This window comes from Mesoplodon densirostris, chromosome 3 (genome assembly GCF_025265405.1).
Source record: "Mesoplodon densirostris isolate mMesDen1 chromosome 3, mMesDen1 primary haplotype, whole genome shotgun sequence".
In the NCBI taxonomy this organism is placed as follows: Eukaryota; Metazoa; Chordata; class Mammalia; order Artiodactyla; family Ziphiidae; genus Mesoplodon; species Mesoplodon densirostris.
In genome coordinates, this window is record NC_082663.1 from 179,166,036 (window position 1) to 179,189,925 (window position 23,890).

Here is a 23,890-nt window from a genome sequence, read left to right on the forward strand (position 1 = left end):
ATGGAAGTCGTGTTCTAGATTGGAATTTAGAATGGAATGTGCCAGGAGAAAGCCCCTCAAGTTTGTCTCACTACTTCTTGTTTTTTTTTTAATTTTTTTTTTCTATTACAGCAAGTTTGATTACAATGTTTGGCTTGTTGTAGGTGTGGAAGATGTGGTTCTTTTACACATATACAGATGTCTGTTCTTCCTGGGATCCTTTTCCCATGTACGTTAGGACAGAATGTTGAGTAGTCTTCTCTTGGTATTCCGTAGGTCTTTGGTGATTTTATATGTCACCTGTGTTTGATTATGTCTGTTAACCCCGATATCGTAATGAAACCAATCCTCACACCTTTCCGTTGGTGAACCATAAGTTTGTTTAATGAATCTGTGATTGCCCTTCTCCGTGGAAATATCTGCCCTGGTATCCATTTTTAGGTAACACCTATAAGTGATATGATACGATATGTGTCTTTCACTTTCTGACTTACTCCAAGTCACGTGATTACCTCTAGACTCATCTACGGGGCTGCAAATGGCATTGTGTCCTTTTGTTCCTTGGCTTCTCTTCTGCCTTAGCGAGGTCCATTTTCAACAATGTGATTCCCTGAGGGTTGTGGATTAGCTGACCTGGGCAGCCTTACCCTGCCAGCCGGCCCTCCACAGGTGTGCCTGGTTGAGGTCAATATAAACAGCGCTCCAGGCAGCAATAGCCCCTGAAGTTGTGCCTGACTCCATATTCTCTGCCCCGTCAGCAGTCTCGGGGCTGTGCTGGTGGGAGGGAGTGAGGGGCCAAGGCTTTGTTGGTGGCCCGGTGTGAGTGGGGCTCTGCTGGCCTTTCTGCAGGAGTTGCCAGGCTGCCACCTGTAAAGAAGAGGATGTGTCACCCATACCTTCCGATGGAATTTCTCTCCGGACAGAGGTGAGGAAGGAAAAAAGCAGTGGGGGCCGGGACAGGAGGGGTATCTCAGGCAGGGCAATAGAAAGCTTCCAGAACAGCGCCCGGGGCCAGGACCATCCTGGCTGGCCTGCAGGCACCAAGTTGGCCTGCGTGCTGTCACTGGTGTGGCTCCACGGCCCTTCCTCTAGGCTTTCAAGCCCTTGTACATAGTCAGGTGTTTTACCTGGGAAGGGTGGGAACAGTTCAGCAGCAGCTGGCCTGGGGCTCAGCTCACGTTTACTCACAGATGCCTCAGCACGGTCCCCCAGCTTTGCAATGAGGACGCTCCTTGCATGGGGGGTGGGTTGCTGGCTGTATGGGAGGTGATTCCCCACCTCTGACCAATTTCAGAATTGTTTACCGCTGGAGCAAGTGCCCTGATAGGGTTTCCCTCTGTATAACTGGTGGGTTCAGGTTTTTTTTTTCTTTTATGGTTCAAGTTAGATTTGATTCCTCTTTTATGTATTTATAGATATAAGCATGGAAATAATTCATTCCTATAAATACATCTGTGTGAAGGGAAGAACTTTTTTCTGTTTTATTTTAAAATTTTATTTTTTAAAATTTTGAAATTTAATTTTATTTATTTTTTTATACAGCAGGTTATTATTAGTTATGTGTTTTATGCATATACATGTATACAGGTCAATCCCAATCTCCCAACTCATCCCACCACCACCACCCCATGGCTTCCCACACTTGGTGTCCTTACGTTTGTTCTCTACCTCTGTGTCTCTATTTCTTCCCTGAAAACCAGTTCATCTGTACCATTTTTTAGGTTCCACATATATGCATTAATATACAATATTTGTTTTCCTCTTTCTGACTTACTTCATTCTGTATGACAGTCTCTAGATCCATCGATGTCTCTACAAATGACCCAGTTTCATTCCCTTTTATGGCTGAGTAATATTCCATTTTATATATGTACCACATCTTTATCCATTCATCTGTCTGTGGGCATTTAGGTTGCTTGCATTACCTGGCTATTGTAAATAGTGCTGCAATGAACATTGTGGTGAATGTGCCTTTTTGATTTATGGTTTTCTCTGGGTATATGCCCAGAAGTGGGATTGCTGGATCAGATGGTAATTCTATTTCTAGTTTTTTTAAGGAAACTCCATACTGTTCTCCATAGTGACTGTATCAATTTACATCCCCACCAATAGTGGAAGAGGGCTCCTTTTGTCCACACCCTCCCCAGAATTTGTTGTTTGTAGATTTTCTGATGATGCCGATTCTAACAGGTGTGAGGTGATACCTCATTGTAGTTTTGATTTGCATTTCTCTAATAATTAGTGCTGTTGAGCAGCTTTTCATGGGCGTCTTGGCCATCTCTGTGTCTTCTTTGAAGAAACGTCTCTTTAGATCTTCTGCCCATTTTTGTATTGGGTTGTTTGTTTTTTTTAATATTAAGCTGCATGAGCTGTTTATATATATATTGGAGATTAAACCTTTGTCCATTGATTCATTTGCAACGATTTTCGCCCATTCTGAGGGATGCCTTTTTCCATTCCCGTTTTTTTAACAAAAAAGGAAAGAAAGAAAAAGAAGCAGAACACTAATGTGCGTAAAATATGCCTTTTGAAATGGTCGTTTTGAAATATGGACGTCCTTTGAATTTTTTGGTCGATATGTGACCCCAGGATTTGTTTTCAGGGCAGGTGTCATTTACAGGCCTGCAATGATTTTGAATATCAACTGACCATTAGCGCTGGGATTAAAGCTGCTGTTGCGTGAAACGGCCACAAGGTGGCAGCAGTTCTCCCTTACCAAATCTGGTTACTAGAGCAACAGAGCCTCAATGGAAGTCGTGTTCTAGATTGGAATTTAGAATGGAATGTGCCAGGAGAAAGCCCCTCAAGTTTGTCTCACTACTTCTTGTTTTTTTTTTAATTTTTTTTTTCTATTACAGCAAGTTTGATTACAATGTTTGGCTTGTTGTAGGTGTGGAAGATGTGGTTCTTTTACACATATACAGATGTCTGTTCTTCCTGGGATCCTTTTCCCATGTACGTTAGGACAGAATGTTGAGTAGTCTTCTCTTGGTATTCCGTAGGTCTTTGGTGATTTTATATGTCACCTGTGTTTGATTATGTCTGTTAACCCCGATATCGTAATGAAACCAATCCTCACACCTTTCCGTTGGTGAACCATAAGTTTGTTTAATGAATCTGTGATTGCCCTTCTCCGTGGAAATATCTGCCCTGGTATCCATTTTTAGGTAACACCTATAAGTGATATGATACGATATGTGTCTTTCACTTTCTGACTTACTCCAAGTCACGTGATTACCTCTAGACTCATCTACGGGGCTGCAAATGGCATTGTGTCCTTTTGTTCCTTGGCTTCTCTTCTGCCTTAGCGAGGTCCATTTTCAACAATGTGATTCCCTGAGGGTTGTGGATTAGCTGACCTGGGCAGCCTTACCCTGCCAGCCGGCCCTCCACAGGTGTGCCTGGTTGAGGTCAATATAAACAGCGCTCCAGGCAGCAATAGCCCCTGAAGTTGTGCCTGACTCCATATTCTCTGCCCCGTCAGCAGTCTCGGGGCTGTGCTGGTGGGAGGGAGTGAGGGGCCAAGGCTTTGTTGGTGGCCCGGTGTGAGTGGGGCTCTGCTGGCCTTTCTGCAGGAGTTGCCAGGCTGCCACCTGTAAAGAAGAGGATGTGTCACCCATACCTTCCGATGGAATTTCTCTCCGGACAGAGGTGAGGAAGGAAAAAAGCAGTGGGGGCCGGGACAGGAGGGGTATCTCAGGCAGGGCAATAGAAAGCTTCCAGAACAGCGCCCGGGGCCAGGACCATCCTGGCTGGCCTGCAGGCACCAAGTTGGCCTGCGTGCTGTCACTGGTGTGGCTCCACGGCCCTTCCTCTAGGCTTTCAAGCCCTTGTACATAGTCAGGTGTTTTACCTGGGAAGGGTGGGAACAGTTCAGCAGCAGCTGGCCTGGGGCTCAGCTCACGTTTACTCACAGATGCCTCAGCACGGTCCCCCAGCTTTGCAATGAGGACGCTCCTTGCATGGGGGGTGGGTTGCTGGCTGTATGGGAGGTGATTCCCCACCTCTGACCAATTTCAGAATTGTTTACCGCTGGAGCAAGTGCCCTGATAGGGTTTCCCTCTGTATAACTGGTGGGTTCAGGTTTTTTTTTTCTTTTATGGTTCAAGTTAGATTTGATTCCTCTTTTATGTATTTATAGATATAAGCATGGAAATAATTCATTCCTATAAATACATCTGTGTGAAGGGAAGAACTTTTTTCTGTTTTATTTTAAAATTTTATTTTTTAAAATTTTGAAATTTAATTTTATTTATTTTTTTATACAGCAGGTTATTATTAGTTATGTGTTTTATGCATATACATGTATACAGGTCAATCCCAATCTCCCAACTCATCCCACCACCACCACCCCATGGCTTCCCACACTTGGTGTCCTTACGTTTGTTCTCTACCTCTGTGTCTCTATTTCTTCCCTGAAAACCAGTTCATCTGTACCATTTTTTAGGTTCCACATATATGCATTAATATACAATATTTGTTTTCCTCTTTCTGACTTACTTCATTCTGTATGACAGTCTCTAGATCCATCGATGTCTCTACAAATGACCCAGTTTCATTCCCTTTTATGGCTGAGTAATATTCCATTTTATATATGTACCACATCTTTATCCATTCATCTGTCTGTGGGCATTTAGGTTGCTTGCATTACCTGGCTATTGTAAATAGTGCTGCAATGAACATTGTGGTGAATGTGCCTTTTTGATTTATGGTTTTCTCTGGGTATATGCCCAGAAGTGGGATTGCTGGATCAGATGGTAATTCTATTTCTAGTTTTTTTAAGGAAACTCCATACTGTTCTCCATAGTGACTGTATCAATTTACATCCCCACCAATAGTGGAAGAGGGCTCCTTTTGTCCACACCCTCCCCAGAATTTGTTGTTTGTAGATTTTCTGATGATGCCGATTCTAACAGGTGTGAGGTGATACCTCATTGTAGTTTTGATTTGCATTTCTCTAATAATTAGTGCTGTTGAGCAGCTTTTCATGGGCGTCTTGGCCATCTCTGTGTCTTCTTTGAAGAAACGTCTCTTTAGATCTTCTGCCCATTTTTGTATTGGGTTGTTTGTTTTTTTTAATATTAAGCTGCATGAGCTGTTTATATATATATTGGAGATTAAACCTTTGTCCATTGATTCATTTGCAACGATTTTCGCCCATTCTGAGGGATGCCTTTTTCCATTCCCGTTTTTTTAAGAAAAAAGGAAAGAAAGAAAAAGAAGCAGAACACTAATGTGCGTAAAATATGCCTTTTGAAATGGTCGTTTTGAAATATGGACGTCCTTTGAATTTTTTGGTCGATATGTGACCCCAGGATTTGTTTTCAGGGCAGGTGTCATTTACAGGCCTGCAATGATTTTGAATATCAACTGACCATTAGCGCTGGGATTAAAGCTGCTGTTGCGTGAAACGGCCACAAGGTGGCAGCAGTTCTCCCTTACCAAATCTGGTTACTAGAGCAACAGAGCCTCAATGGAAGTCGTGTTCTAGATTGGAATTTAGAATGGAATGTGCCAGGAGAAAGCCCCTCAAGTTTGTCTCACTACTTCTTGTTTTTTTTTTTAATTTTTTTTTTCTATTACAGCAAGTTTGATTACAATGTTTGGCTTGTTGTAGGTGTGGAAGATGTGGTTCTTTTACACATATACAGATGTCTGTTCTTCCTGGGATCCTTTTCCCATGTACGTTAGGACAGAATGTTGAGTAGTCTTCTCTTGGTATTCCGTAGGTCTTTGGTGATTTTATATGTCACCTGTGTTTGATTATGTCTGTTAACCCCGATATCGTAATGAAACCAATCCTCACACCTTTCCGTTGGTGAACCATAAGTTTGTTTAATGAATCTGTGATTGCCCTTCTCCGTGGAAATATCTGCCCTGGTATCCATTTTTAGGTAACACCTATAAGTGATATGATACGATATGTGTCTTTCACTTTCTGACTTACTCCAAGTCACGTGATTACCTCTAGACTCATCTACGGGGCTGCAAATGGCATTGTGTCCTTTTGTTCCTTGGCTTCTCTTCTGCCTTAGCGAGGTCCATTTTCAACAATGTGATTCCCTGAGGGTTGTGGATTAGCTGACCTGGGCAGCCTTACCCTGCCAGCCGGCCCTCCACAGGTGTGCCTGGTTGAGGTCAATATAAACAGCGCTCCAGGCAGCAATAGCCCCTGAAGTTGTGCCTGACTCCATATTCTCTGCCCCGTCAGCAGTCTCGGGGCTGTGCTGGTGGGAGGGAGTGAGGGGCCAAGGCTTTGTTGGTGGCCCGGTGTGAGTGGGGCTCTGCTGGCCTTTCTGCAGGAGTTGCCAGGCTGTCACCTGTAAAGAAGAGGATGTGTCACCCATACCTTCCGATGGAATTTCTCTCCGGACAGAGGTGAGGAAGGAAAAAAGCAGTGGGGGCCGGGACAGGAGGGGTATCTCAGGCAGGGCAATAGAAAGCTTCCAGAACAGCGCCCGGGGCCAGGACCATCCTGGCTGGCCTGCAGGCACCAAGTTGGCCTGCGTGCTGTCGCTGGTGTGGCTCCACGGCCCTTCCTCTAGGCTTTCAAGCCCTTGTACATATTCAGGTGTTTTACCTGGGAAGGGTGGGAACAGTTCAGCAGCAGCTGGCCTGGGGCTCAGCTCACGTTTACTCACAGATGCCTCAGCACGGTCCCCCAGCTTTGCAATGAGGACGCTCCTTGCATGGGGGGTGGGTTGCTGGCTGTATGGGAGGTGATTCCCCACCTCTGACCAATTTCAGAATTGTTTACCGCTGGAGCAAGTGCCCTGATAGGGTTTCCCTCTGTATAACTGGTGGGTTCAGGTTTTTTTTTTCTTTTATGGTTCAAGTTAGATTTGATTCCTCTTTTATGTATTTATAGATATAAGCATGGAAATAATTCATTCCTATAAATACATCTGTGTGAAGGGAAGAACTTTTTTCTGTTTTATTTTAAAATTTTATTTTTTAAAATTTTGAAATTTAATTTTATTTATTTTTTTATACAGCAGGTTATTATTAGTTATGTGTTTTATGCATATACATGTATACAGGTCAATCCCAATCTCCCAACTCATCCCACCACCACCACCCCATGGCTTCCCACACTTGGTGTCCTTACGTTTGTTCTCTACCTCTGTGTCTCTATTTCTTCCCTGAAAACCAGTTCATCTGTACCATTTTTTAGGTTCCACATATATGCCTTAATATACAATATTTGTTTTCCTCTTTCTGACTTACTTCATTCTGTATGACAGTCTCTAGATCCATCGATGTCTCTACAAATGACCCAGTTTCATTCCCTTTTATGGCTGAGTAATATTCCATTTTATATATGTACCACATCTTTATCCATTCATCTGTCTGTGGGCATTTAGGTTGCTTGCATTACCTGGCTATTGTAAATAGTGCTGCAATGAACATTGTGGTGAATGTGCCTTTTTGATTTATGGTTTTCTCTGGGTATATGCCCAGAAGTGGGATTGCTGGATCAGATGGTAATTCTATTTCTAGTTTTTTTAAGGAAACTCCATACTGTTCTCCATAGTGACTGTATCAATTTACATCCCCACCAATAGTGGAAGAGGGCTCCTTTTGTCCACACCCTCCCCAGAATTTGTTGTTTGTAGATTTTCTGATGATGCCGATTCTAACAGGTGTGAGGTGATACCTCATTGTAGTTTTGATTTGCATTTCTCTAATAATTAGTGCTGTTGAGCAGCTTTTCATGGGCGTCTTGGCCATCTCTGTGTCTTCTTTGAAGAAACGTCTCTTTAGATCTTCTGCCCATTTTTGTATTGGGTTGTTTGTTTTTTTTAACATTAAGCTGCATGAGCTGTTTATATATATATTGGAGATTAAACCTTTGTCCATTGATTCATTTGCAACGATTTTCGCCCATTCTGAGGGATGCCTTTTTCCATTCCCGTTTTTTTAACAAAAAAGGAAAGAAAGAAAAAGAAGCAGAACACTAATGTGCGTAAAATATGCCTTTTGAAATGGTCGTTTTGAAATATGGACGTCCTTTGAATTTTTTGGTCGATATGTGACCCCAGGATTTGTTTTCAGGGCAGGTGTCATTTACAGGCCTGCAATGATTTTGAATATCAACTGACCATTAGCGCTGGGATTAAAGCTGCTGTTGCGTGAAACGGCCACAAGGTGGCAGCAGTTCTCCCTTACCAAATCTGGTTACTAGAGCAACAGAGCCTCAATGGAAGTCGTGTTCTAGATTGGAATTTAGAATGGAATGTGCCAGGAGAAAGCCCCTCAAGTTTGTCTCACTACTTCTTGTTTTTTTTTTTAATTTTTTTTTCTATTACAGCAAGTTTGATTACAATGTTTGGCTTGTTGTAGGTGTGGAAGATGTGGTTCTTTTACACATATACAGATGTCTGTTCTTCCTGGGATCCTTTTCCCATATACGTTAGGACAGAATGTTGAGTAGTCTTCTCTTGGTATTCCGTAGGTCTTTGGTGATTTTATATGTCACCTGTGTTTGATTATGTCTGTTAACCCCGATATCGTAATGAAACCAATCCTCACACCTTTCCGTTGGTGAACCATAAGTTTGTTTAATGAATCTGTGATTGCCCTTCTCCGTGGAAATATCTGCCCTGGTATCCATTTTTAGGTAACACCTATAAGTGATATGATACGATATGTGTCTTTCACTTTCTGACTTACTCCAAGTCACGTGATTACCTCTAGACTCATCTACGGGGCTGCAAATGGCATTGTGTCCTTTTGTTCCTTGGCTTCTCTTCTGCCTTAGCGAGGTCCATTTTCAACAATGTGATTCCCTGAGGGTTGTGGATTAGCTGACCTGGGCAGCCTTACCCTGCCAGCCGGCCCTCCACAGGTGTGCCTGGTTGAGGTCAATATAAACAGCGCTCCAGGCAGCAATAGCCCCTGAAGTTGTGCCTGACTCCATATTCTCTGCCCCGTCAGCAGTCTCGGGGCTGTGCTGGTGGGAGGGAGTGAGGGGCCAAGGCTTTGTTGGTGGCCCGGTGTGAGTGGGGCTCTGCTGGCCTTTCTGCAGGAGTTGCCAGGCTGTCACCTGTAAAGAAGAGGATGTGTCACCCATACCTTCCGATGGAATTTCTCTCCGGACAGAGGTGAGGAAGGAAAAAAGCAGTGGGGGCCGGGACAGGAGGGGTATCTCAGGCAGGGCAATAGAAAGCTTCCAGAACAGCGCCCGGGGCCAGGACCATCCTGGCTGGCCTGCAGGCACCAAGTTGGCCTGCGTGCTGTCGCTGGTGTGGCTCCACGGCCCTTCCTCTAGGCTTTCAAGCCCTTGTACATATTCAGGTGTTTTACCTGGGAAGGGTGGGAACAGTTCAGCAGCAGCTGGCCTGGGGCTCAGCTCACGTTTACTCACAGATGCCTCAGCACGGTCCCCCAGCTTTGCAATGAGGACGCTCCTTGCATGGGGGGTGGGTTGCTGGCTGTATGGGAGGTGATTCCCCACCTCTGACCAATTTCAGAATTGTTTACCGCTGGAGCAAGTGCCCTGATAGGGTTTCCCTCTGTATAACTGGTGGGTTCAGGTTTTTTTTTCTTTTATGGTTCAAGTTAGATTTGATTCCTCTTTTATGTATTTATAGATATAAGCATGGAAATAATTCATTCCTATAAATACATCTGTGTGAAGGGAAGAACTTTTTTCTGTTTTATTTTAAAATTTTATTTTTTAAAATTTTGAAATTTAATTTTATTTATTTTTTTATACAGCAGGTTATTATTAGTTATGTGTTTTATGCATATACATGTATACAGGTCAATCCCAATCTCCCAACTCATCCCACCACCACCACCCCATGGCTTCCCACACTTGGTGTCCTTACGTTTGTTCTCTACCTCTGTGTCTCTATTTCTTCCCTGAAAACCAGTTCATCTGTACCATTTTTTAGGTTCCACATATATGCATTAATATACAATATTTGTTTTCCTCTTTCTGACTTACTTCATTCTGTATGACAGTCTCTAGATCCATCGATGTCTCTACAAATGACCCAGTTTCATTCCCTTTTATGGCTGAGTAATATTCCATTTTATATATGTACCACATCTTTATCCATTCATCTGTCTGTGGGCATTTAGGTTGCTTGCATTACCTGGCTATTGTAAATAGTGCTGCAATGAACATTGTGGTGAATGTGCCTTTTTGATTTATGGTTTTCTCTGGGTATATGCCCAGAAGTGGGATTGCTGGATCAGATGGTAATTCTATTTCTAGTTTTTTTAAGGAAACTCCATACTGTTCTCCATAGTGACTGTATCAATTTACATCCCCACCAATAGTGGAAGAGGGCTCCTTTTGTCCACACCCTCCCCAGAATTTGTTGTTTGTAGATTTTCTGATGATGCCGATTCTAACAGGTGTGAGGTGATACCTCATTGTAGTTTTGATTTGCATTTCTCTAATAATTAGTGCTGTTGAGCAGCTTTTCATGGGCGTCTTGGCCATCTCTGTGTCTTCTTTGAAGAAACGTCTCTTTAGATCTTCTGCCCATTTTTGTATTGGGTTGTTTGTTTTTTTTAATATTAAGCTGCATGAGCTGTTTATATATATATTGGAGATTAAACCTTTGTCCATTGATTCATTTGCAACGATTTTTGCCCATTCTGAGGGATGCCTTTTTCCATTCCCGTTTTTTTAACAAAAAAGGAAAGAAAGAAAAAGAAGCAGAACACTAATGTGCGTAAAATATGCCTTTTGAAATGGTCGTTTTGAAATATGGACGTCCTTTGAATTTTTTGGTCGATATGTGACCCCAGGATTTGTTTTCAGGGCAGGTGTCATTTACAGGCCTGCAATGATTTTGAATATCAACTGACCATTAGTGCTGGGATTAAAGCTGCTGTTGCGTGAAACGGCCACAAGGTGGCAGCAGTTCTCCCTTACCAAATCTGGTTACTAGAGCAACAGAGCCTCAATGGAAGTCGTGTTCTAGATTGGAATTTAGAATGGAATGTGCCAGGAGAAAGCCCCTCAAGTTTGTCTCACTACTTCTTGTTTTTTTTTAATTTTTTTTTTCTATTACAGCAAGTTTGATTACAATGTTTGGCTTGTTGTAGGTGTGGAAGATGTGGTTCTTTTACACATATACAGATGTCTGTTCTTCCTGGGATCCTTTTCCCATGTACGTTAGGACAGAATGTTGAGTAGTCTTCTCTTGGTATTCCGTAGGTCTTTGGTGATTTTATATGTCACCTGTGTTTGATTATGTCTGTTAACCCCGATATCGTAATGAAACCAATCCTCACACCTTTCCGTTGGTGAACCATAAGTTTGTTTAATGAATCTGTGATTGCCCTTCTCCGTGGAAATATCTGCCCTGGTATCCATTTTTAGGTAACACCTATAAGTGATATGATACGATATGTGTCTTTCACTTTCTGACTTACTCCAAGTCACGTGATTACCTCTAGACTCATCTACGGGGCTGCAAATGGCATTGTGTCCTTTTGTTCCTTGGCTTCTCTTCTGCCTTAGCGAGGTCCATTTTCAACAATGTGATTCCCTGAGGGTTGTGGATTAGCTGACCTGGGCAGCCTTACCCTGCCAGCCGGCCCTCCACAGGTGTGCCTGGTTGAGGTCAATATAAACAGCGCTCCAGGCAGCAATAGCCCCTGAAGTTGTGCCTGACTCCATATTCTCTGCCCCGTCAGCAGTCTCGGGGCTGTGCTGGTGGGAGGGAGTGAGGGGCCAAGGCTTTGTTGGTGGCCCGGTGTGAGTGGGGCTCTGCTGGCCTTTCTGCAGGAGTTGCCAGGCTGCCACCTGTAAAGAAGAGGATGTGTCACCCATACCTTCCGATGGAATTTCTCTCCGGACAGAGGTGAGGAAGGAAAAAAGCAGTGGGGGCCGGGACAGGAGGGGTATCTCAGGCAGGGCAATAGAAAGCTTCCAGAACAGCGCCCGGGGCCAGGACCATCCTGGCTGGCCTGCAGGCACCAAGTTGGCTTGCGTGCTGTCGCTGGTGTGGCTCCACGGCCCTTCCTCTAGGCTTTCAAGCCCTTGTACATATTCAGGTGTTTTACCTGGGAAGGGTGGGAACAGTTCAGCAGCAGCTGGCCTGGGGCTCAGCTCACGTTTACTCACAGATGCCTCAGCACGGTCCCCCAGCTTTGCAATGAGGACGCTCCTTGCATGGGGGGTGGGTTGCTGGCTGTATGGGAGGTGATTCCCCACCTCTGACCAATTTCAGAATTGTTTACCGCTGGAGCAAGTGCCCTGATAGGGTTTCCCTCTGTATAACTGGTGGGTTCAGGTTTTTTTTTTCTTTTATGGTTCAAGTTAGATTTGATTCCTCTTTTATGTATTTATAGATATAAGCATGGAAATAATTCATTCCTATAAATACATCTGTGTGAAGGGAAGAACTTTTTTCTGTTTTATTTTAAAATTTTATTTTTTAAAATTTTGAAATTTAATTTTATTTATTTTTTTATACAGCAGGTTATTATTAGTTATGTGTTTTATGCATATACATGTATACAGGTCAATCCCAATCTCCCAACTCATCCCACCACCACCACCCCATGGCTTCCCACACTTGGTGTCCTTACGTTTGTTCTCTACCTCTGTGTCTCTATTTCTTCCCTGAAAACCAGTTCATCTGTACCATTTTTTAGGTTCCACATATATGCATTAATATACAATATTTGTTTTCCTCTTTCTGACTTACTTCATTCTGTATGACAGTCTCTAGATCCATCGATGTCTCTACAAATGACCCAGTTTCATTCCCTTTTATGGCTGAGTAATATTCCATTTTATATATGTACCACATCTTTATCCATTCATCTGTCTGTGGGCATTTAGGTTGCTTGCATTACCTGGCTATTGTAAATAGTGCTGCAATGAACATTGTGGTGAATGTGCCTTTTTGATTTATGGTTTTCTCTGGGTATATGCCCAGAAGTGGGATTGCTGGATCAGATGGTAATTCTATTTCTAGTTTTTTTAAGGAAACTCCATACTGTTCTCCATAGTGACTGTATCAATTTACATCCCCACCAATAGTGGAAGAGGGCTCCTTTTGTCCACACCCTCCCCAGAATTTGTTGTTTGTAGATTTTCTGATGATGCCGATTCTAACAGGTGTGAGGTGATACCTCATTGTAGTTTTGATTTGCATTTCTCTAATAATTAGTGCTGTTGAGCAGCTTTTCATGGGCGTCTTGGCCATCTCTGTGTCTTCTTTGAAGAAACGTCTCTTTAGATCTTCTGCCCATTTTTGTATTGGGTTGTTTGTTTTTTTTAATATTAAGCTGCATGAGCTGTTTATATATATATTGGAGATTAAACCTTTGTCCATTGATTCATTTGCAACGATTTTCGCCCATTCTGAGGGATGCCTTTTTCCATTCCCGTTTTTTTAACAAAAAAGGAAAGAAAGAAAAAGAAGCAGAACACTAATGTGCGTAAAATATGCCTTTTGAAATGGTCGTTTTGAAATATGGACGTCCTTTGAATTTTTTGGTCGATATGTGACCCCAGGATTTGTTTTCAGGGCAGGTGTCATTTACAGGCCTGCAATGATTTTGAATATCAACTGACCATTAGCGCTGGGATTAAAGCTGCTGTTGCGTGAAACGGCCACAAGGTGGCAGCAGTTCTCCCTTACCAAATCTGGTTACTAGAGCAACAGAGCCTCAATGGAAGTCGTGTTCTAGATTGGAATTTAGAATGGAATGTGCCAGGAGAAAGCCCCTCAAGTTTGTCTCACTACTTCTTGTTTTTTTTTTTAATTTTTTTTTTCTATTACAGCAAGTTTGATTACAATGTTTGGCTTGTTGTAGGTGTGGAAGATGTGGTTCTTTTACACATATACAGATGTCTGTTCTTCCTGGGATCCTTTTCCCATGTACGTTAGGACAGAATGTTGAGTAGTCTTCTCTTGGTATTCCGTAGGTCTTTGGTGATTTTATATGTCACCTGTGTTTGATTATGTCTGTTAACCCCGATATCGTAATGAAACCAATCCTCACACCTTTCCGTTGGTGAACCATAAGTTTGTTTAATGAATCTGTGATTGCCCTTCTCCGTGGAAATATCTGCCCTGGTATCCATTTTTAGGTAACACCTATAAGTGATATGATACGATATGTGTCTTTCACTTTCTGACTTACTCCAAGTCACGTGATTACCTCTAGACTCATCTACGGGGCTGCAAATGGCATTGTGTCCTTTTGTTCCTTGGCTTCTCTTCTGCCTTAGCGAGGTCCATTTTCAACAATGTGATTCCCTGAGGGTTGTGGATTAGCTGACCTGGGCAGCCTTACCCTGCCAGCCGGCCCTCCACAGGTGTGCCTGGTTGAGGTCAATATAAACAGCGCTCCAGGCAGCAATAGCCCCTGAAGTTGTGCCTGACTCCATATTCTCTGCCCCGTCAGCAGTCTCGGGGCTGTGCTGGTGGGAGGGAGTGAGGGGCCAAGGCTTTGTTGGTGGCCCGGTGTGAGTGGGGCTCTGCTGGCCTTTCTGCAGGAGTTGCCAGGCTGTCACCTGTAAAGAAGAGGATGTGTCACCCATACCTTCCGATGGAATTTCTCTCCGGACAGAGGTGAGGAAGGAAAAAAGCAGTGGGGGCCGGGACAGGAGGGGTATCTCAGGCAGGGCAATAGAAAGCTTCCAGAACAGCGCCCGGGGCCAGGACCATCCTGGCTGGCCTGCAGGCACCAAGTTGGCCTGCGTGCTGTCGCTGGTGTGGCTCCACGGCCCTTCCTCTAGGCTTTCAAGCCCTTGTACATATTCAGGTGTTTTACCTGGGAAGGGTGGGAACAGTTCAGCAGCAGCTGGCCTGGGGCTCAGCTCACGTTTACTCACAGATGCCTCAGCACGGTCCCCCAGCTTTGCAATGAGGACGCTCCTTGCATGGGGGGTGGGTTGCTGGCTGTATGGGAGGTGATTCCCCACCTCTGACCAATTTCAGAATTGTTTACCGCTGGAGCAAGTGCCCTGATAGGGTTTCCCTCTGTATAACTGGTGGGTTCAGGTTTTTTTTTCTTTTATGGTTCAAGTTAGATTTGATTCCTCTTTTATGTATTTATAGATATAAGCATGGAAATAATTCATTCCTATAAATACATCTGTGTGAAGGGAAGAACTTTTTTCTGTTTTATTTTAAAATTTTATTTTTTAAAATTTTGAAATTTAATTTTATTTATTTTTTTATACAGCAGGTTATTATTAGTTATGTGTTTTATGCATATACATGTATACAGGTCAATCCCAATCTCCCAACTCATCCCACCACCACCACCCCATGGCTTCCCACACTTGGTGTCCTTACGTTTGTTCTCTACCTCTGTGTCTCTATTTCTTCCCTGAAAACCAGTTCATCTGTACCATTTTTTAGGTTCCACATATATGCCTTAATATACAATATTTGTTTTCCTCTTTCTGACTTACTTCAATTCTGTATGACAGTCTCTAGATCCATCGATGTCTCTACAAATGACCCAGTTTCATTCCCTTTTATGGCTGAGTAATATTCCATTTTATATATGTACCACATCTTTATCCATTCATCTGTCTGTGGGCATTTAGGTTGCTTGCATTACCTGGCTATTGTAAATAGTGCTGCAATGAACATTGTGGTGAATGTGCCTTTTTGATTTATGGTTTTCTCTGGGTATATGCCCAGAAGTGGGATTGCTGGATCAGATGGTAATTCTATTTCTAGTTTTTTAAGGAAACTCCATACTGTTCTCCATAGTGACTGTATCAATTTACATCCCCACCAATAGTGGAAGAGGGCTCCTTTTGTCCACACCCTCCCCAGAATTTGTTGTTTGTAGATTTTCTGATGATGCCGATTCTAACAGGTGTGAGGTGATACCTCATTGTAGTTTTGATTTGCATTTCTCTAATAATTAGTGCTGTTGAGCAGCTTTTCATGGGCGTCTTGGCCATCTCTGTGTCTTCTTTGAAGAAACGTCTCTTTAGATCTTCTGCCCATTTTTGTATTGGGTTGTTTGTTTTTTTTAACATTAAGCTGCATGAGCTGTTTATATATATATTGGAGATTAAACCTTTGTCCATTGATTCATTTGCAACGATTTTCGCCCATTCTGAGGGATGCCTTTTTCCATTCCCGTTTTTTTAACAAAAAAGGAAAGAAAGAAAAAGAAGCAGAACACTAATGTGCGTAAAATATGCCTTTTGAAATGGTCGTTTTGAAATATGGACGTCCTTTGAATTTTTTGGTCGATATGTGACCCCAGGATTTGTTTTCAGGGCAGGTGTCATTTACAGGCCTGCAATGATTTTGAATATCAACTGACCATTAGCGCTGGGATTAAAGCTGCTGTTGCGTGAAACGGCCACAAGGTGGCAGCAGTTCTCCCTTACCAAATCTGGTTACTAGAGCAACAGAGCCTCAATGGAAGTCGTGTTCTAGATTGGAATTTAGAATGGAATGTGCCAGGAGAAAGCCCCTCAAGTTTGTCTCACTACTTCTTGTTTTTTTTTTTAATTTTTTTTTCTATTACAGCAAGTTTGATTACAATGTTTGGCTTGTTGTAGGTGTGGAAGATGTGGTTCTTTTACACATATACAGATGTCTGTTCTTCCTGGGATCCTTTTCCCATATACGTTAGGACAGAATGTTGAGTAGTCTTCTCTTGGTATTCCGTAGGTCTTTGGTGATTTTATATGTCACCTGTGTTTGATTATGTCTGTTAACCCCGATATCGTAATGAAACCAATCCTCACACCTTTCCGTTGGTGAACCATAAGTTTGTTTAATGAATCTGTGATTGCCCTTCTCCGTGGAAATATCTGCCCTGGTATCCATTTTTAGGTAACACCTATAAGTGATATGATACGATATGTGTCTTTCACTTTCTGACTTACTCCAAGTCACGTGATTACCTCTAGACTCATCTACGGGGCTGCAAATGGCATTGTGTCCTTTTGTTCCTTGGCTTCTCTTCTGCCTTAGCGAGGTCCATTTTCAACAATGTGATTCCCTGAGGGTTGTGGATTAGCTGACCTGGGCAGCCTTACCCTGCCAGCCGGCCCTCCACAGGTGTGCCTGGTTGAGGTCAATATAAACAGCGCTCCAGGCAGCAATAGCCCCTGAAGTTGTGCCTGACTCCATATTCTCTGCCCCGTCAGCAGTCTCGGGGCTGTGCTGGTGGGAGGGAGTGAGGGGCCAAGGCTTTGTTGGTGGCCCGGTGTGAGTGGGGCTCTGCTGGCCTTTCTGCAGGAGTTGCCAGGCTGTCACCTGTAAAGAAGAGGATGTGTCACCCATACCTTCCGATGGAATTTCTCTCCGGACAGAGGTGAGGAAGGAAAAAAGCAGTGGGGGCCGGGACAGGAGGGGTATCTCAGGCAGGGCAATAGAAAGCTTCCAGAACAGCGCCCGGGGCCAGGACCATCCTGGCTGGCCTGCAGGCACCAAGTTGGCCTGCGTGCTGTCGCTGGTGTGGCTCCACGGCCCTTCCTCTAGGCTTTCAAGCCCTTGTACATATTCAGGTGTTTTACCTGGGAAGGGTGGGAACAGTTCAGCAGCAGCTGGCCTGGGGCTCAGCTCACGTTTACTCACAGATGCCTCAGCACGGTCCCCCAGCTTTGCAATGAGGACGCTCCTTGCATGGGGGGTGGGTTGCTGGCTGTATGGGAGGTGATTCCCCACCTCTGACCAATTTCAGAATTGTTTACCGCTGGAGCAAGTGCCCTGATAGGGTTTCCCTCTGTATAACTGGTGGGTTCAGGTTTTTTTTTCTTTTATGGTTCAAGTTAGATTTGATTCCTCTTTTATGTATTTATAGATATAAGCATGGAAATAATTCATTCCTATAAATACATCTGTGTGAAGGGAAGAACTTTTTTCTGTTTTATTTTAAAATTTTATTTTTTAAAATTTTGAAATTTAATTTTATTTATTTTTTTATACAGCAGGTTATTATTAGTTATGTGTTTTATGCATATACATGTATACAGGTCAATCCCAATCTCCCAACTCATCCCACCACCACCACCCCATGGCTTCCCACACTTGGTGTCCTTACGTTTGTTCTCTACCTCTGTGTCTCTATTTCTTCCCTGAAAACCAGTTCATCTGTACCATTTTTTAGGTTCCACATATATGCATTAATATACAATATTTGTTTTCCTCTTTCTGACTTACTTCATTCTGTATGACAGTCTCTAGATCCATCGATGTCTCTACAAATGACCCAGTTTCATTCCCTTTTATGGCTGAGTAATATTCCATTTTATATATGTACCACATCTTTATCCATTCATCTGTCTGTGGGCATTTAGGTTGCTTGCATTACCTGGCTATTGTAAATAGTGCTGCAATGAACATTGTGGTGAATGTGCCTTTTTGATTTATGGTTTTCTCTGGGTATATGCCCAGAAGTGGGATTGCTGGATCAGATGGTAATTCTATTTCTAGTTTTTTTAAGGAAACTCCATACTGTTCTCCATAGTGACTGTATCAATTTACATCCCCACCAATAGTGGAAGAGGGCTCCTTTTGTCCACACCCTCCCCAGAATTTGTTGTTTGTAGATTTTCTGATGATGCCGATTCTAACAGGTGTGAGGTGATACCTCATTGTAGTTTTGATTTGCATTTCTCTAATAATTAGTGCTGTTGAGCAGCTTTTCATGGGCGTCTTGGCCATCTCTGTGTCTTCTTTGAAGAAACGTCTCTTTAGATCTTCTGCCCATTTTTGTATTGGGTTGTTTGTTTTTTTTAATATTAAGCTGCATGAGCTGTTTATATATATATTGGAGATTAAACCTTTGTCCATTGATTCATTTGCAACGATTTTTGCCCATTCTGAGGGATGCCTTTTTCCATTCCCGTTTTTTTAACAAAAAAGGAAAGAAAGAAAAAGAAGCAGAACACTAATGTGCGTAAAATATGCCTTTTGAAATGGTCGTTTTGAAATATGGACGTCCTTTGAATTTTTTGGTCGATATGTGACCCCAGGATTTGTTTTCAGGGCAGGTGTCATTTACAGGCCTGCAATGATTTTGAATATCAACTGACCATTAGTGCTGGGATTAAAGCTGCTGTTGCGTGAAACGGCCACAAGGTGGCAGCAGTTCTCCCTTACCAAATCTGGTTACTAGAGCAACAGAGCCTCAATGGAAGTCGTGTTCTAGATTGGAATTTAGAATGGAATGTGCCAGGAGAAAGCCCCTCAAGTTTGTCTCACTACTTCTTGTTTTTTTTTAATTTTTTTTTTCTATTACAGCAAGTTTGATTACAATGTTTGGCTTGTTGTAGGTGTGGAAGATGTGGTTCTTTTACACATATACAGATGTCTGTTCTTCCTGGGATCCTTTTCCCATGTACGTTAGGACAGAATGTTGAGTAGTCTTCTCTTGGTATTCCGTAGGTCTTTGGTGATTTTATATGTCACCTGTGTTTGATTATGTCTGTTAACCCCGATATCGTAATGAAACCAATCCTCACACCTTTCCGTTGGTGAACCATAAGTTTGTTTAATGAATCTGTGATTGCCCTTCTCCGTGGAAATATCTGCCCTGGTATCCATTTTTAGGTAACACCTATAAGTGATATGATACGATATGTGTCTTTCACTTTCTGACTTACTCCAAGTCACGTGATTACCTCTAGACTCATCTACGGGGCTGCAAATGGCATTGTGTCCTTTTGTTCCTTGGCTTCTCTTCTGCCTTAGCGAGGTCCATTTTCAACAATGTGATTCCCTGAGGGTTGTGGATTAGCTGACCTGGGCAGCCTTACCCTGCCAGCCGGCCCTCCACAGGTGTGCCTGGTTGAGGTCAATATAAACAGCGCTCCAGGCAGCAATAGCCCCTGAAGTTGTGCCTGACTCCATATTCTCTGCCCCGTCAGCAGTCTCGGGGCTGTGCTGGTGGGAGGGAGTGAGGGGCCAAGGCTTTGTTGGTGGCCCGGTGTGAGTGGGGCTCTGCTGGCCTTTCTGCAGGAGTTGCCAGGCTGTCACCTGTAAAGAAGAGGATGTGTCACCCATACCTTCCGATGGAATTTCTCTCCGGACAGAGGTGAGGAAGGAAAAAAGCAGTGGGGGCCGGGACAGGAGGGGTATCTCAGGCAGGGCAATAGAAAGCTTCCAGAACAGCGCCCGGGGCCAGGACCATCCTGGCTGGCCTGCAGGCACCAAGTTGGCCTGCGTGCTGTCGCTGGTGTGGCTCCACGGCCCTTCCTCTAGGCTTTCAAGCCCTTGTACATATTCAGGTGTTTTACCTGGGAAGGGTGGGAACAGTTCAGCAGCAGCTGGCCTGGGGCTCAGCTCACGTTTACTCACAGATGCCTCAGCACGGTCCCCCAGCTTTGCAATGAGGACGCTCCTTGCATGGGGGGTGGGTTGCTGGCTGTATGGGAGGTGATTCCCCACCTCTGACCAATTTCAGAATTGTTTACCGCTGGAGCAAGTGCCCTGATAGGGTTTCCCTCTGTATAACTGGTGGGTTCAGGTTTTTTTTTCTTTTATGGTTCAAGTTAGATTTGATTCCTCTTTTATGTATTTATAGATATAAGCATGGAAATAATTCATTCCTATAAATACATCTGTGTGAAGGGAAGAACTTTTTTCTGTTTTATTTTAAAATTTTATTTTTTAAAATTTTGAAATTTAATTTTATTTATTTTTTTATACAGCAGGTTATTATTAGTTATGTGTTTTATGCATATACATGTATACAGGTCAATCCCAATCTCCCAACTCATCCCACCACCACCACCCCATGGCTTCCCACACTTGGTGTCCTTACGTTTGTTCTCTACCTCTGTGTCTCTATTTCTTCCCTGAAAACCAGTTCATCTGTACCATTTTTTAGGTTCCACATATATGCCTTAATATACAATATTTGTTTTCCTCTTTCTGACTTACTTCATTCTGTATGACAGTCTCTAGATCCATCGATGTCTCTACAAATGACCCAGTTTCATTCCCTTTTATGGCTGAGTAATATTCCATTTTATATATGTACCACATCTTTATCCATTCATCTGTCTGTGGGCATTTAGGTTGCTTGCATTACCTGGCTATTGTAAATAGTGCTGCAATGAACATTGTGGTGAATGTGCCTTTTTGATTTATGGTTTTCTCTGGGTATATGCCCAGAAGTGGGATTGCTGGATCAGATGGTAATTCTATTTCTAGTTTTTTTAAGGAAACTCCATACTGTTCTCCATAGTGACTGTATCAATTTACATCCCCACCAATAGTGGAAGAGGGCTCCTTTTGTCCACACCCTCCCCAGAATTTGTTGTTTGTAGATTTTCTGATGATGCCGATTCTAACAGGTGTGAGGTGATACCTCATTGTAGTTTTGATTTGCATTTCTCTAATAATTAGTGCTGTTGAGCAGCTTTTCATGGGCGTCTTGGCCATCTCTGTGTCTTCTTTGAAGAAACGTCTCTTTAGATCTTCTGCCCATTTTTGTATTGGGTTGTTTGTTTTTTTTAACATTAAGCTGCATGAGCTGTTTATATATATATTGGAGATTAAACCTTTGTCCATTGATTCATTTGCAACGATTTTCGCCCATTCTGAGGGATGCCTTTTTCCATTCCCGTTTTTTTAACAAAAAAGGAAAGAAAGAAAAAGAAGCAGAACACTAATGTGCGTAAAATATGCCTTTTGAAATGGTCGTTTTGAAATATGGACGTCCTTTGAATTTTTTGGTCGATATGTGACCCCAGGATTTGTTTTCAGGGCAGGTGTCATTTACAGGCCTGCAATGATTTTGAATATCAACTGACCATTAGCGCTGGGATTAAAGCTGCTGTTGCGTGAAACGGCCACAAGGTGGCAGCAGTTCTCCCTTACCAAATCTGGTTACTAGAGCAACAGAGCCTCAATGGAAGTCGTGTTCTAGATTGGAATTTAGAATGGAATGTGCCAGGAGAAAGCCCCTCAAGTTTGTCTCACTACTTCTTGTTTTTTTTTTTAATTTTTTTTTCTATTACAGCAAGTTTGATTACAATGTTTGGCTTGTTGTAGGTGTGGAAGATGTGGTTCTTTTACACATATACAGATGTCTGTTCTTCCTGGGATCCTTTTCCCATATACGTTAGGACAGAATGTTGAGTAGTCTTCTCTTGGTATTCCGTAGGTCTTTGGTGATTTTATATGTCACCTGTGTTTGATTATGTCTGTTAACCCCGATATCGTAATGAAACCAATCCTCACACCTTTCCGTTGGTGAACCATAAGTTTGTTTAATGAATCTGTGATTGCCCTTCTCCGTGGAAATATCTGCCCTGGTATCCATTTTTAGGTAACACCTATAAGTGATATGATACGATATGTGTCTTTCACTTTCTGACTTACTCCAAGTCACGTGATTACCTCTAGACTCATCTACGGGGCTGCAAATGGCATTGTGTCCTTTTGTTCCTTGGCTTCTCTTCTGCCTTAGCGAGGTCCATTTTCAACAATGTGATTCCCTGAGGGTTGTGGATTAGCTGACCTGGGCAGCCTTACCCTGCCAGCCGGCCCTCCACAGGTGTGCCTGGTTGAGGTCAATATAAACAGCGCTCCAGGCAGCAATAGCCCCTGAAGTTGTGCCTGACTCCATATTCTCTGCCCCGTCAGCAGTCTCGGGGCTGTGCTGGTGGGAGGGAGTGAGGGGCCAAGGCTTTGTTGGTGGCCCGGTGTGAGTGGGGCTCTGCTGGCCTTTCTGCAGGAGTTGCCAGGCTGTCACCTGTAAAGAAGAGGATGTGTCACCCATACCTTCCGATGGAATTTCTCTCCGGACAGAGGTGAGGAAGGAAAAAAGCAGTGGGGGCCGGGACAGGAGGGGTATCTCAGGCAGGGCAATAGAAAGCTTCCAGAACAGCGCCCGGGGCCAGGACCATCCTGGCTGGCCTGCAGGCACCAAGTTGGCCTGCGTGCTGTCGCTGGTGTGGCTCCACGGCCCTTCCTCTAGGCTTTCAAGCCCTTGTACATATTCAGGTGTTTTACCTGGGAAGGGTGGGAACAGTTCAGCAGCAGCTGGCCTGGGGCTCAGCTCACGTTTACTCACAGATGCCTCAGCACGGTCCCCCAGCTTTGCAATGAGGACGCTCCTTGCATGGGGGGTGGGTTGCTGGCTGTATGGGAGGTGATTCCCCACCTCTGACCAATTTCAGAATTGTTTACCGCTGGAGCAAGTGCCCTGATAGGGTTTCCCTCTGTATAACTGGTGGGTTCAGGTTTTTTTTTCTTTTATGGTTCAAGTTAGATTTGATTCCTCTTTTATGTATTTATAGATATAAGCATGGAAATAATTCATTCCTATAAATACATCTGTGTGAAGGGAAGAACTTTTTTCTGTTTTATTTTAAAATTTTATTTTTTAAAATTTTGAAATTTAATTTTATTTATTTTTTTATACAGCAGGTTATTATTAGTTATGTGTTTTATGCATATACATGTATACAGGTCAATCCCAATCTCCCAACTCATCCCACCACCACCACCCCATGGCTTCCCACACTTGGTGTCCTTACGTTTGTTCTCTACCTCTGTGTCTCTATTTCTTCCCTGAAAACCAGTTCATCTGTACCATTTTTTAGGTTCCACATATATGCATTAATATACAATATTTGTTTTCCTCTTTCTGACTTACTTCATTCTGTATGACAGTCTCTAGATCCATCGATGTCTCTACAAATGACCCAGTTTCATTCCCTTTTATGGCTGAGTAATATTCCATTTTATATATGTACCACATCTTTATCCATTCATCTGTCTGTGGGCATTTAGGTTGCTTGCATTACCTGGCTATTGTAAATAGTGCTGCAATGAACATTGTGGTGAATGTGCCTTTTTGATTTATGGTTTTCTCTGGGTATATGCCCAGAAGTGGGATTGCTGGATCAGATGGTAATTCTATTTCTAGTTTTTTTAAGGAAACTCCATACTGTTCTCCATAGTGACTGTATCAATTTACATCCCCACCA